Here is a 16,002-nt window from a genome sequence, read left to right as displayed (position 1 = left end):
CCCCGCCCGGCTCTCGCGGTCAGAATGGTCTCTACGCCGCCACGACGTGGCGGGAAGGAAAAGGCGCCAAAATGGAGGGGGAGGGGCGCGGGGCGTGAGGGGAGGCGGGCGCTGGGTGTTGAGCCGCGAGGGAGGAAGGATGGGGAGGGGCGTATCGATTCAAACCCAAACAATAACAAAGCCTTCAAAGGCCGCCAGAGGACGGCTCTGCGGCTCTCCGTTTCTCGGAGGTTTTTGGGTCAAGGGCTCGAGCTGGAGCATAACAAGTTACGCAGAGGCGACGGGCGTTGGTGTGTCAGGCGGGGAGGCCTGGCGGCCGGCGCGTCGGGGTGTCAGGGACTGGGGGCGGGGGGGGCGTGCCGACGAGGGTGGTCTTTCTGTGTGACTCAGACCTGAGACCTCCAAGTCGACTGGCTTGGGCGGGATGACGACGTGCTGTGGGCTCGGGTTGGGTTCTCAGGGGTTGGCGCGTTGGGGGCGCGTGGGGAGGCGACGGATCTGCAAGATGTGAGTCACGGCAAATTTCGCGTAGGGAGTGGAGGTGGCACAGGCCTGGAATAAAACTGGGGGAGAACTCTGCTTATTCCGGGGAAGGGTCCAGATCGCGATTGTCATAGCCAGTGAAAAAAAATCAGCCCACAGATTCTAAAGCAGATTTTTATTTTATAAAGTGCAGAAAGGAATCCTGATTCCTAATAAGTGCTGTGTGTCAGAGTACCCGGTAAAGACGAAATCACGAAACAAATGTTAGCATTGTGATGCCAGATGCTGTCTCAGCCCCTTGCGTGAGGGCGGAAGAGAATTCCTCATCTAAAACGAGGGTGGGAGGATGCGCTTTATTTAATCAGAGTTTTCACGTTGTATTCACCTTTTCATCCTGTTATTACTAGTCAGGCAGTACTAGCAATTATTGGCTGCCCCAGACGTGGCTCAAAGGAAAAACCCCATCTCCCTGCACCCCGTGGAAATAAAACGGAAAACTGACCAGTTCAACTTCCGTCCTTTGTCCTAAATTTCATGTACAGTTGATAACGACGTGTGACATGAGTAAATTAAAATTCTATGTAACCCATAAGTTGAATTGTCAGTGGTCTAAGTAATTGAAAGTTAACTACATCCCCTTTAAAGTTTTTGCAGGCTTCTGCCACTTAAAGGAAAAATGAGGTGCTGAGGATCTGTATACCTACATGTCATTAATGAATTTAAATGTTTCATTAAAAGTTTTCTACAAGATTTATAAAGATGCCCAGATATTTCACAAGTTTTTTGGATTTCTTATAAATTATTACATATTTTCCTTTTGTTTGTGTACATCAATTTTGATGACTAGGAGAAAATACAAGGGAACAAGAATTATTCTCTTTTTATTGGTAGGAAAATGAAACAAGTAGGATGACACGGGGTGATACAATAGCTAAAGGAGGAAGAGATGAAATGACCCAAATTCAACTCCCAAGTATTCAAAAGTTTTCTTTTCACAGAGCCTAAAAGTGTCCTTGGTACTAAGACATCAAGTATAAATGTAGGTGACCCGCACTTCCATCTCCTCTACCCTCCCTTTCCTTTCTCAAGCCCTGGTGGACTCTTCCCACTTGTTCCATTCTCCTAGCACTTTCCAGGCTCTCGGCCTTTGCAGAAACAGTAAACCTGTTCTGAGACTGCCCTCTCCTTCATTTTTATTTAAAGTCTTTACAGCCATCAGGACACAATTGTATTCCATCCAGGATGCTAAACAAACTCCAAGCATTCGTTCACTGTCCACTCCCCTCATCTGATAGTCATGCTTAGATTTTTGTTTTTTTATCTCCGTTAATTAACTTTTCAATTATTTATATCTTGTCTCCCCATTCCTTGAATATATACTTTATCCAACATTCTGTGGTGAAGGGGAAGACCAAAATGGGTCCCAACAAAAATGTCATGATTAAAGTCAATTTATACCAAATTTAAGTGAATTAAGAGGGCTTAGGCAAAATACAGGTTAGAAGCAAGGGCTTCAAAAACTAAGCTAGCCTGCTTTTAAATCTGAGATCTGGCACCTACTAGTTATGTGATATTCCCCAAGTTACTTAATCTTTCTAGGCATTAGACTGAATGGAGGTAATAATAGCACCTACCTCATATGTCTGTTGTAAGGAGCAAATAAAATTCTGCATGTAAAGCAGAATTGTGCATGAAGCTTAGCATAAACTTATAAGCTATATGGCAATAATGCTGATTGTGATTTTGACAATGATGATGAAAAGGAAGAATTTTGGAATGGTCCTTGTACCTTGGAGGTTCCAAAGGTGAAACTCAGGATAAGTAGTTTGATTTTAATCATCTTGGGGAAGAATATGATTCAGAATAGTTGTATACATTAAATCAAGTTCAACCTTTTTCACTTTAGATCTTTGTAGGCCTAAATAATTAGAGCTAAAGTGATTAACATTTAATATGTGTGCTTTATATGGTAGGTGCTTCACAGCTGGAAGTTACAAAACATGGACCTTGACTTGGCAAAGAGCTTTTATTTACTTAAAACTGCTTTTAAAGATAATCATTAAACATTCAAGTATGTTTTGCCTTAAAGTTTCTTTTGGGGGGTTGTTGAACTTGATGTTTTGATTCAACAAAATATACTTTAAATAATAAAAGCAAGCACTACCTGTGCTGTCTCAAATAATCTAACAAAGAATCAGAAAAATTACGCTAATTATTAAATGACAAGTGCTTTGGGGAAGATAAAGGCCATAATTATGCTAATAATTCTCTGGAAAGGAGAGAATGAATGTTATTGTTAATTTGAACAATAGCCAAATTAATCCTTGGGTGGGTTCCACATGCTATGGATTTAATCAAGCCATTGTCAAAGGAATGACTTCGGCAATTTCTGTAATCACAGAAGTTTAGAAGTTTGAAAGGTGTGCCTGTACACTTTTTTAAAAGTACCTCTGAGTCTACTTGATACATTTAATATAACTAGATCTGTACTTTAAGTCATCACTTAATGTCATGGATAAGTTTGTGGAACTACAGTGAAAAAATCGCATAACGAAACCAATTTTACCATAGGCTAATTGATATAAACAAGAGTTAATTTTCTACAGCATCTCATCAACATTATAACAAAACAGCATTGAAGGAAACAACCTTATTCAAGGAACTGCTATATAGCTTTATCTCTGTAATTTATTTGCAATTAATCGAGTAAAAATCATTTGGGTCTACTTTTCTTAGTTCTCTCCTAAAAAAAGAATTGCTGATTTTTTTAAGTTTAATGTTTAATTTTGAAAAATTCACCATTATTTTTTATTTTACTCTCCTTGTTTGGTGAAATAAAAAGGGAGAAATTTGGAGAAGGCCAACTGCAATAAATTTTCTATACCTTAAAATATTTTCAATTATTTCAACAGTTTAAAGTTAGTTCGAAAAATTTTAATTTTACATATGTTTCATATGTGTGGAATATATGTGAAAACCCACTACAGACTGTAAGACATGAAACAGTCTGACTTTAAAAAGACTAAAACCTCTTTTTTTAAGTTGTGGTAATTTTGATGGTGATGGACAGCTAGGAAATCCAGAGTGTCAACTTCAGAATGGTCAGGGAATCTATGTAGTCAAGTCAGAACTGGTTCTTTTGTCCTTGGTAACATGTGACATTTGTTTCAAGTTTATAAATCTCTTTTAGTTAGCTTTCAGTTTCCTCAGCAAGATTGGAGAAAGACAGCGTTTTTATTATCCAGTAAAGTATATTTAAATTCATTACCAATTCATTTTTTTAAAAGAAATTAAAATAACCTAGACTTATTTTTGGAATTTTACACATTCACTACTGACGATTTGAGTAAAAATAATCAATATTTATGGAAGGCACTGTACACAAAGATTTTATATTTCCTGAGTATTAATGGTTAGGTAAAAACAAAAAGGAGTAGTTTAGAATGTGTAAAGGCTATGGGAAGCCTGGAAACTGTTATAAAATACCTTAGAAGACTAGGAAAATATATGCCTTAAATCAAAAAGACCAGACACATGAACAAAGATAGAGAGACAGAGAGAGAGTATGAGAATAGAAGGGATGGCATATGTTTGGGAGTTGGTGAGGGGATTGTCTGCCATCTTTTAAAAAGTAAAATAAAATTGCTGATGTAGATTCAAAAAGCCATAAGGTGCATCTAGGTAAAAGGGAAAAAAAATAACTCAGAAAGATTTTGTGGAACATCTTGTTAGGCACTAAAAAAATACTAATGAAAACATTTGCTTATCTTGTATCTCATTTGTCATTTAATAGTATATAGTCTTTTCTGTATTTGTTTAGTCTCCATGACTAAATTATGAATGTATTGAGGGCAGAAACCATCCTTTCATTGAACATAAAGGCTACATGCTGAAAAGGGTCAGGTGAAAGAGGCAAAAGAGAAATTCTGTGATCATGTCTCAGCCGACATTGACTGAGCATCAAAAGGTATGCTAGGCATTTTTCTAAGCACTTCATACGAATCCTCATATAAATCTTATGACATGGGCAGTTTTACTATCTTCAGTGGTTTACAGATAAATAAACAGAAGTAATTTGCCCAAGACTACATAGCTAAGTGACAGACTTGTCTCCTACCCACCATGCCATTCTGCTCTTCCAAGGAACACAAGATGAGTTTAAGGGATTTAAAAAGGGATTCTATGATTAAGTTTTGAGGGTATCATCCACAGGACAGAGTTCAGAGAAGGCTGAAGAAGTCAGGGAAACCTCCATGAAAGATGTAGAACTTAACATGGATCTTAGAGGATGAGTGAGATGAATAGGTAGAAAGGAGAGGGAATGGGGTGAATAACATCAGGAATTGAAGCAAAAGATACTTTGTGTTATGTTCTTTGTATTCTCCAATACGTGGAAAATGAATGAACAAAAGTTTCTTTAGCAATACCAAGACATAGAAACAACCTAAGAATCTTGATGAATGTATGGATAAAGAATATATGGTATGTATATGTGCGTGTGTGTGTATGGTATATATACATATATATATGTATATATGAATATTCAGTAATAAAAAAGGAAATCCCGCCATTTGCAACGACATAGATAGACCTTAAGGGCATTATGCTAAGGAAAATAAGTCAGAGAAAGACAAACACTGTATTATCTTCCTCATATGTTGAATCTAAAAACAAACAGAACAAACTTAGAAAAAAAGATCAGAATTGTGGTTACCAGAGGCAAGGGGAAAAGGAATTGGATGACAGAGGTCAAAAGATACAAGCTTCCAGTTTTAAGTAAGTACGAGGCGTGCGATGTACAACGTGGTGACTATAGGTTAACACTTGTGTGGTATATTTGAAAGTTGTTAAGAATGTAGATCCTAAGAGTTCTCATTACAAAACATTTTTTTAAATCTATGAGATGATGGATGTTAACTAAACTTCTTGTAGTACTCATTTCACAATATATGTAAGTCAAATCATTATGTTGCATACCCAAAACTTAATCAGTGTTGTATGTCAATTACATCTCAATAAAACTGGGAGAAAAATGTTTTTTTTCAATAAATCAAAAGCAGAAAACCAGAGAGAAAAATCAGTATGACCTCCTGATGTCATGATGTAAAAGATGAAGGAAAGAGATGAAAAAGATGATAAACTTTATTTCAGTCTTAATTGAAGAAGAAACTAGGAAGGTTCTCTATTCAAATCACCTCTTGAAGCGTATGATTTAGGAATGGTAGCTTGCACTGTGGTTAACGCAGAGTGTTCAAGAGCTGAATGACAAAGATGCATTAACATGACTGAATGAAATTCACTCAATAATTTGGAAAACCTTATATTTTCAATATATACTTCCTCTTTCCAACTCTGTTTTAGTTCTCTTTTTAGGTTGGGTGCTGCTTAAACAAACATGGACAGCTCACCACAGCCAGAGCTACAACAATCATACTACAAATACAGAACCACTTTTTATGTCCATCAATGTATAACTTTGTCAAAGATTCTTTGAATGTCTAAGTATAATTTTGCTCACTCGGGATAACTAGAGAGCTGTGTTGTCCTCTTTATAGAAATGGTGTTTCTTTTCCCTGGATAGGTTAAGTTTGCTTCTATGTTCAGTGATACTGCTTCTTTATAGGGACACCCACTCACTAGATAAGAATCAAATATATCATTGGCAGTCATCAGAGTTATCTCTGAAGTCACTCTTATGAATGAAAGTTATAGCCAAGCCAAGTTATAGCAAATAGCCAATCCTCTTATGCAGGGCTATAAAGGCAACACAGATTACATACTTTAGCCCAAATGACATACATATCCCCAAGTTCAGTCTATCCTTTCATACCAACTCAAGGTCATTTGGACTTCTTGTAGCTCTCCCTGATTATTCCAGCCAATAGTTTTTAAACTCATTTCAATAATCATATTAGTAACTTAACATAGTCATATTCTTTTGTTATCTAAATGTTCACTCTCATCATAACATCATCTTTAAGAGCAGCAAGCATTAATCGAGTGTGCCATGAAAGAACCCATGTTTCCCCAATGAGACCATCAGCTCTTTGAGTGCAGAGACTATTCTGTAAAAATTTAAGACCACATAGCTCTCTTGGGGAAGTACAAAACAGATAATTAAAAAAGAAAAAAACTGAATTGAACTAAACCCAAGAAAGAATGCATCTAAGATCCTGTAACTTGCCCCTGCCACTTTATTATACAGTATAATGAAAAAAAAAAAAAAAAACAGGTGGATGTTCACTCTTTTAAAAATACAGACTTCAGAGTAAAATTTTGCCTCTTAGAAAAGCAGTTTCATAAATTAAGATTGCCAGGTTCCTAAGTCAAAGGCTTAAAAAAGTAGGTACAGTCTAATTTATACAGATAATATCGAATATTAATTGAGCATTTACTAAGTACTAAGCACTATTCTAATTAATCACATTATGTGCCATATATGTGACACATATGTATGGCATATATGATAGATATTCACATGGCACATATATTTATATTTTTTCTTTAATACTCTCAATTATTATTACACTCAGGAAAGTAAATAACTTGCCCAAGGTCTACAGGTGAGAGAGGCACAACCCCTAATTTATGGAATATAGGCTGACTAAGAGATAGACAATGTATGGAGTAGCTCTTTGTGTGTTAGAGGTCACACTCAGAGCACAAGAGGGCCAAGAGCCAGATTAAATAAAATCAGGAAGCAAGGTAATGAATGAAAAGACAATAGAGTCAGTGGATAATTTCCTTCAGTATTGTGCCCAAGAGAAATGAATGGAGACTGGAACAATGTTAAAAGTTAACAGTGTGAGTGAGTGGTGGCAAAGAAGAATAGCCACTGAAAATGAGAGCTTCTGGGTAGCTAAGCATGTAGGATAAGGGTTAGACTTGGGGTGAGGGGAAGCTATAATCTTTACAGCAGCAAGATGTGAATCTTGTGTCTTGCACTGGTATTGACTGAGTCAGCCAATTAATCAATAAACATTTGCTGAATAGCTACTATGTTTAAGGTACTGTGTTAAGTACCGCAGAGATACATAGAGGCAAAAGACGCAGTCCTAGTTTCTGCTTAAAGATCTTTTTATCCTGGTAACACGAGATATATAGAATCATAACTATTGAGCTGGAAGGAAACTTAAAGACCTTCTCATCTAATCTCTTTAGTCTTAGAGACGACCAAAACGAAATTTCAGAGACAGGAAGTTTTCATAGCATTTTCAGAGCTAGGGTAGAACCTAGAATTTATTGCTACCTGAGGCTCTTTCAACTTTCTTATATAAATATAATTAGTAATAAAAGTAGTATTTACCAAGTAGCAAATTAATGGTATAGTCAATGCATTGCTTTATACCATCATATGTTTACAAAGTCAAGGTCTAAATACTAAAATTTTCTGGGGAATTTTCAGGTGCAAAGGGACTTTCCCAGTTGTCTCCTCAACTGCTGTAGCATGAAAACAGAAAATGGCCCCTCCTCTGTGCTCTCCGAGCACCTGTGTCACCTCAATCATACATGTCACGTGTGATCTTGATATGTCTAGCTCACTAGATCTGAAAGTGTGTGGTCTCCAGACCAGAAGCACCTGGAAACTTGTTAGAAATGCAAATTCTTGGGCCTACTCTAGACCTGCTCAATCAGAAACTCTGGGAGTAGAGCCCAGTGATCTGTGTTTTAACAAGCCCTCCAGGTGATACTGGTGTGCTGCTTTTGATCTTGAGACCTTCTGTTCTCTAAATGGCTCTCCAGAGAGATTGTGAGCATTCGTAGACAGGGACCTTGTCCTCCACAGTTTCTGTTTCCTTAGCTTAGTACCAGGCCTCGAAAAGTAGATGTTCATAAATATATCTGAAACAACTATAGACGTGACCATGATAAGGCAAAGCATCCCATTATCCAACTCTCTTTAGGTAATGATTAACATCTTTAGGTTCACTTTATGTTATGGGCTGAATAGTATCTCCCACATCCCGAAATTCATATGTTTAGTTCCTAACCCCCCAAGCACCTCAGGATGTGTATTTGGAAATAGGACCTTTAAAAAGGTAATTTAGGTAAAAGGAGGTCATATAGGTGCATCCTAATCCCATATGACCATTGTCCTTATAAGAAAAGGAGATGAGGACCTAGGTACAGAGCAGACTATGTGAAGACAAAGAAAAGATGGTCATCTACAAGCCAAGAAGAGAGGCTTCAGAAGAAACCAACCCTTTCGCCGCCTTGATCTCAGACTTTTAGTCCCCAGAATTGTGAGAAAAATAAGTTTCCATTGTTTAAGCTACCAGCCTGTGGGACTTTGTTATGACAGCCCTAGGCAATGAATATGCTTTGTAAAAAATTTCCAAAAATACTGGCTCTGAAATCCAGGAACTCTCATTCAAGCCTATACAAGACAATCCTATTTTTAGACGACTCTATAACCATTTATAAATGTTAACCAGGAAAGGGTTTGTTTAAGAAATTACTCTTTCATGCTCAACTTGAGCATAGATTTTGGAGTCAGAGAAAGGTTTGAATCCTGACTCAGCCCCTAAGAAGTTATGTAATCTTAACCTTTAAAGACTCAGTTTCCTTGTTTGTAATTTGGGGCTAATAATAGCTCCCTCCTAGACATAACTCAACAATTGGCAAGTGTATCATAGGCATTCATTATCTGGTGACTTATAAATGATAATCATCTGAATTATTCAGATTGACCTTCTCTAGAAGATGGAATTGCAGCAAAATTTTACCAAAATGCTTACATCAGTTCAAGAAACATAGTACTATGTTGACTTTTTAAAAGACTATATAAAATGACAGAATAAGTATTTTTTTGGAGAAAGAAATTGAAAAGTCAAAGGGGAAAAAAAATAAGAATGTCGGGAATGTAGACTGACTCTATATTCTACAAGATGCAATACTCAAGAACAGTTAAATTTTCTCAAATTGATGAGTAATTAGATTGTGTCAAAGTAAGGATTATTGATTTTGTCTTCTGTCCTCAGATCTTAAAATGGCACCTGGCACTTACTATAAGCTCAACAACTTTTGACTGAATGAAAGAATGAGTGGCCTTCTGCAAGAAAGATTATACAAATTATACAACGATTGGATTAAATTTCAACCAAAGTACACTTACAACGAACTGGTGGCTCTATAGCATTTTGGCGTAGTACAATCAAAACTTTAATTTTAACCTGGGAATTTCACTTTGGGGAAATAACCTAAGAAAATAACATCAAAGGGAAACAAACATCATTTTTAAAATGTCTTCAATTATAGTAATATTCAAAAGAGAGAAATCCTGAAATAGTGTTCAGAGCCTCTCCAACCCACTTCTACATGTCCCCTCTCTTGCTTTTGACTTGGGCCCTCCCTGTTGTCCCCAAACTGTTCTGATCATCCACACAGCCCCTCACCTGAGTGGCCCAGTGCTTTGTACTCCTAACCCTTTGGAATCAGCTTCCCTCATTAAAACTCATTTGTCTTGTACCTGCTTATCTTTGGGATTGCACTCAATCAACTAATCTGACAAATTAATTTAAACTGGGGTACTAATGCATGCTAATGGCTGAATATGAGTCCACTCCTGGATAACAATTGCATTTCAGCAGCACCTTATTGTGAAAAACAAGTAATACATTTCAGGCATGTGTCCCGGCCATTGGAAGGAGATATTTTAAGCAGGGGGATTTCCTCAAACCCCTCATATTACACCATGTAGACAGCTGCCTATCCCACATGATCTAGCCAACTCCTTGGCATCCAGTTATCAGCACACAGGGGACACTAGAGGAAACAGGTCTGTTCCTCTTAAAAGAGCTTCGATGCAGTGACCGGACTATTTATATCACTTAAAGGAAAAGGGCATTTACTCTGGAACCTACCCAAAAAGTACATACTCCCTGGGATTAGAGGTAAACTCTTCTACCTAATCTCTGGGGATGGCTAAGTGACTAGTGCCTAGATTAATCAAAAGGAGTGAGCTGGAACATACAAACACTGAGAAAGGACTGGTAATATACAGTTAAGCTTTACAAGTGAAAAGATCCTAGACATCGATACGAATTTACATGAGTACACACATGAGAGCATTGAACCTGATAAAAATAGCTGCCTTTTATTGGATGCTAACTATATTTACTGGCTAAAGTACATATATATTTTAAAAGATTTAATCCTCTGATACTGAAGAAAATAGGAGTTCTCATCCCTATTTTCAGAGGAGGAAACTGAGGCAAAGAGAAGTGACTATCCCACAGTCAAATGGCAAATCTGGGATTTGAAGCCAAGTCTTTGAACTCCCGGGTTCATGGTTGTAACAGAAGCTTAACAGCCTTGCAAATTTCAGAATCAAGAATCTTAAAGCTGAGGATCCTAGAACATCCGTTTTAACTACCCAGACCCTGATTATCGCTATTAAAAAGGAGTTTACTACTTCAGGAAGCAGCCTGCTCCATACAGCTATACGTGTTGGGAAACTTAAATGATAAATTAAAATCTGTTTCTCTGTAACTTTCTTTCATTTGATCTTAATTGTGCCCTCTGGAGAACTCAAAACAAAGCTACTTCTCTCCATGAAGCTATGGAGGTAGATAATGTATTCCCCCACCCCCTCATCTTTGCAGTAGTCTCAGTCCCAGGAGATCGCACTCAGTGCAGCTCAGCTGTTCAAGAGAAAAGCACCGAAGTGTCACCTTTAGACTCTGAGATCTTGAGTCTAAATTCAGGTAATATATTTGATCCCAATTACTTAGGGACCTGTGAAACATCATTTTAGTAAGTTATATGATAACCCCATAAAAACATGGGATTAATTTAATATAGCAAACAATGGCTAACATTTTTTGAACCCTTTCTAGATGCAAAAAAAGTGCTAAATATAACACTATATATAATGCTTTATATAACACTCACTCCCACCACCACCACCACCAACAACCACTCTATGAGGCTGGTACTGTCATTATCCCAGATTTGCAGATGAGGAAACTAAGACCCAACTATCCTGAGGTCTTCTGCTCATCATTGCATGTCTTTCTTTCCTTATGAGTGTGAGGAGAGGGGAAGGGCAGGAGAGAACTTGCTGTCCCCAGTGTGAAACTTGATTTTCTCACCTCTCTCTGCTTATATGTTTTCTCTCCACTTTGGCTCCTTTCTTCACAAACATTTAATGAGCACCTCTCACATAGTTAAACACTTACTCTACAGTGATTAAAGTTGGGACAAAGTATGCAAAGGAAGCTATGACACCCTCTGAATCTGATTTCCAGGGTCAAGGAAGGCCTAGGAGAGGAGGTAGCACCTGATGTGGGTCTTGAAACATAAATAGGAAGAGAAGAATCAACCAAAGGACAGGATGGGGAAATTCAAATTTAAGCAAGAAGAAACAACATGTGTAAACACTCAGAGGTAAGAATTTGCATGGACAGAAAAACCCATCCTAGGGTAACAAGTAGGATCCAAAAATCTTGTAAGCATAAAATAGAGAAAAAGCTCACGTTATTGTGACGTTAAAGAAAAACGGTTATTTTTCAGTTGGATCTGTACTGTCACAAAAAGCACCCAAATAACAGAGAAACTCATTTGTACACAACTGACTGCTCACTGAAGTGAAATTCAAATGATTATGAGGTAGTCATTTCCCAGTTGCCACTCCCCACCCCCAACAACCCCTCCAAAGAGATTGAGAAAGGGCGCCAGTGCTTGGTAGAGGATTAATTGTCAATTGTATTCCATCTGAAATTCCCACAATCTCAGACTTTTACCTTGTTGCTGAGTACGGCCCCAGGGTGAAAAAGGAGTGGAGAGAAATCCAATTGAACAGGTAAACCATAGGTGATCACAAAGAGCTGTGTGTGCATTCTGAGGAGTAAGACTCTTATGTGAAGGGTGACAGGAAGCCATGGAAGGATTTTTGAACACACCCAACTCAAGTGCCACCTTCTGTAAAAGCATTCCCTGGCCACTACACTGCTGAGGAATTTCTCTAACTCGTGTGGTTTATATTATTTGGTCTCATCTCCCCTTAGATTCAATAACCTGCTTTATATACTTTTTGTATGTTATCCATACATACACTATGTGTTCTAAATATATTTGTTATTTGAAGGAAAGAAGTGAAGGGGACCAAAGTTTTTACACCCTAAAGCTGTCTTTGGGATATTGATTTTTAAACTGGTTAAGAAACAAAAGACTCAGCAAGAACCTTTGACCCTTTCCTCTTTCCTACCTAAAAGATTTAGGTGGAAAAACCTGCTTCAGAAAGTCTCTAAGCAGGAGCCTGTTGACTAAATCACCCTCCCATTCCTGGTTTTCAGGGTTACCTAGCAAAATTTACCTGCTATGTGTTTTCTGTTCTTCCTCGATTACCTGCAAATAGCCCATTTTCACATTTAAAATCTAAGACCCTGTTCCACATCTGTTCTTTGTCCAAAATGACATGTATACCCAATTTTGCCTCACTGTCTTTGGGATTTTCATGCTTATGTGAATTCCCTGTATGCACATATTAAAATTTGATTTTCTCCTGTTAATCCATTCCTGTTAATTTGATTATTAGCTCAGCTAGAAGAACTTAATAGGTGAGAGAAGTTTTTTTTTTTTTTAGCCTCCACAGAAGCAAAGGGAAAGGAATCACTTGGATTCCTCTTATTTCACAACTCAATTCATCAATTGAGTTCACAGTGTGGATGAACCAATGAAATTGTAGAGGCAAAAAAAACAACAACAATGTATTCATAAATGTGAATGTGACTTACAAACATATTTATTGAAATGAAACCTTTACTTTTTTATTTGCTTAATTCTATTGAACTCAAAAAGCAAGACTATGGGGGATACAAAGCATGTGTATGTGTTATAAGAATACTGTTGAACATGGATAGGATTGATTTATCAAGTTAATATTTTTTTTTGTAAAAATTGGCAAAAATGATAAGATTCATTTCTAGGGCTAATTCCACTGTCAAAATCCCAGTCATAGCCCTTAAACCTCCAAATCTCCATACCTCATCCTGAGGGAGGGTGCTCAGATTGTACAGAAACCAAACCAAATTGTAGAAAGACCCCACTCTCCAGGCCATTGGTTGTCAAAATGTGGCCCCTGAACCAGCAACAGCAGCACCTGAGAACTTGTTTGAAATGCAGAGATGCAAATTATCAGGCCTCACCCCTGCATGCCTACACGATCAGAAATTCTGGGGGTGAGGCCCAGTAATCCGAGTTTTACAAGCCCTCCAGGTGATTCTGATGCAGGAAGCTCAAGTCTCAGAACCACTGCTTCCTGCCCTTTACAAGGGAACGGTAGAGATGGGGAGTGCAGAAACCTATTCTCAGCTCTTTAGGGACCCTTATTATCTATTGGTTTGCTTTGCCATTATCCTAATACGGATGGAACGTAAGACCCATTAGACACAACATGAACCAGACCTGTTCCACAGAACTGTGAAGTCAGTTATCCTTGGCTTTGCCTGTAGTCATTTTTAAAAAATTATTGCTTCATGAGCCGCATTGGTCTGTGAACTTTTCCCTTTTCTAGTAAAAGTACAAATTCCAGCTGGGGTTCTTGACCAACAACATCTTTCTACAGAAGTTGCTGTCTTCGATGCTTTGCTGAGTTCCAGAGATAAGATAAATAATTTACCAAATGTAGGTTTCTGATTACTCACTCTATTAGCATTTAGAGCAGAGAGTTCTGGCCCCTGGGGAGTTTGATTCGTTCAGATGCAGCCCATCTGCTTTTGTTTTTTTGTGGGGAGTTTTTTTTTGGGGGGGGGGAGTGCAGTAGGATTGCCTGGAAAAGCCAGGGAGCTCCCAGCATCCCACACATACTTTAGGGATGAACTGCCTAAGTCTTATGGGTTTTACTGGAAATTCTGGGGAATGCTATTTTCTTATTTTAAAAAAATACACAGCTGTTAAGACTCTTTTTCCTCCCTCCCCTTTTTTATGCTGAGTAAAAAGTCTGCAATTCATTTTCAAATATTATACAAAATAAGATAGTTGAAAGGGTATTTTCAATCTTGTACAATTGATTTATCCTAAATTTATGCTGCACACTACAAGGGTAATTTCAGGGAATTTTATAGAAGGGATTAAGTAGAGTTTCTCCTAAATCAAGTGACACTGTTTGAGGGGAAAAAAAGGAACAGTCTATTACATCAAAGCATCATTCTTCACTCACAGTTTCTGTAGAAACAATATCAGTAGTGATAGATACAATAGCTTTGTATCTGTAGTTATTCCATGGCCCCTTTACTTTATGATAAATACATGTTATTATTATTTTATACAGGTCTTAAGGGTGAACTTCGGTACAGAAGAAATCACTGCAAAAAGATAGCAGATTCTATGGGTAGTCCATTGCAAATGCAGGGGAAAAGATTGAGATAAACCCAAGAAGTGATGCATTGGATATGTAACAAATGCTCCTTTATTTCCTTCAACATAATTTGATCAACAATTTACTTCATCTCTTTTGAAAAGAAATGTGGGACTATGTGTCTGGGTGGTATAGCAAAGTGGTAAGTGGTTTTTTATTTTGGTAATCCTTAAGAAATAAGAATTTCATTTAGTCTCCCGTTTTTGTATTTTTGTGAACTTTCTTAACATAAAATCAAGATTGCACATCATGCTTTCTATGGTGAATAAGTAAAATAATAACATGATGACATCTTTCCTGTCAGTGATTTAGTAAAAAATTGATCGTCTCCCGATACCAAGTTGTACTGAAAGTCCTTGGATGGAAATGAAAGTCGTTGATTGGTATGGGGAGTGCACCCCACTGAGCAATTAGCTTGGAAACAAAACCAATATATTAGAACAGGCAATACCCCTAAGACGTTGAGAGAGGTAAGGTAAGGACACAAAAGGAATTCCTTGCGCTTCACAGATCTGGGTTTGAAGCAATTAAAGAGTGAAAGGTGTAAAAATGCTCCTTGCTACCTATTTTGTGTTTCTCTGAGAGATTAACCTACTTCCTTGGCTCATTTTCTTCTTCCGACATCAGTTGGTATAAACGCTGAGGTGGTTGGCAGCCTCAGATGACTGCATCTGCCTCTGTTATCGTAGTTCCAGGCCTCTCAGGGACACACAGTAATTTACCTCTATTTCCTTTGCTTTCTCCCCACAGCAGGTAAAAAAGCCGCCCTGAGCTTACGTACTTTCTCCTTTGTCATAAGAATCTGCTAAGCCAAGAATGGTGAGTTAATAGTCGAGCCTGTGCTCCTTTTCTCTCTTCCTGTCTTCTGACAGATCCAAGAGACTGGAGCAGTAAATCTGAAAAGCAGCGTATAACTACACAAACACACACTCACGAGGAGACCTCAGACCCAGCCACTTGCTCTTATTTCAGCTTGCCGTATGCTGCATTTTAGAAGGTTTCATATTGCTCCTGCAACATTTTTTGGTTGGCTGGATGACTGAATGAAACACAACCTTCCCTGCAGACATCAAAGCCTGTCTCCAGCACAGCAAACTCTCCATCTAGCCTTTCGTCTCTCCGGCTACATTCCAATTTCACCCAGGCTGCCTTGCATGATA

This window comes from Pteropus vampyrus, unplaced genomic scaffold (genome assembly GCF_000151845.1).
Source record: "Pteropus vampyrus isolate Shadow unplaced genomic scaffold, Pvam_2.0 Scaffold18, whole genome shotgun sequence".
NCBI classification, from domain to species: domain Eukaryota; kingdom Metazoa; phylum Chordata; class Mammalia; order Chiroptera; family Pteropodidae; genus Pteropus; species Pteropus vampyrus.
This window is presented reverse-complemented; position numbering follows the sequence as displayed.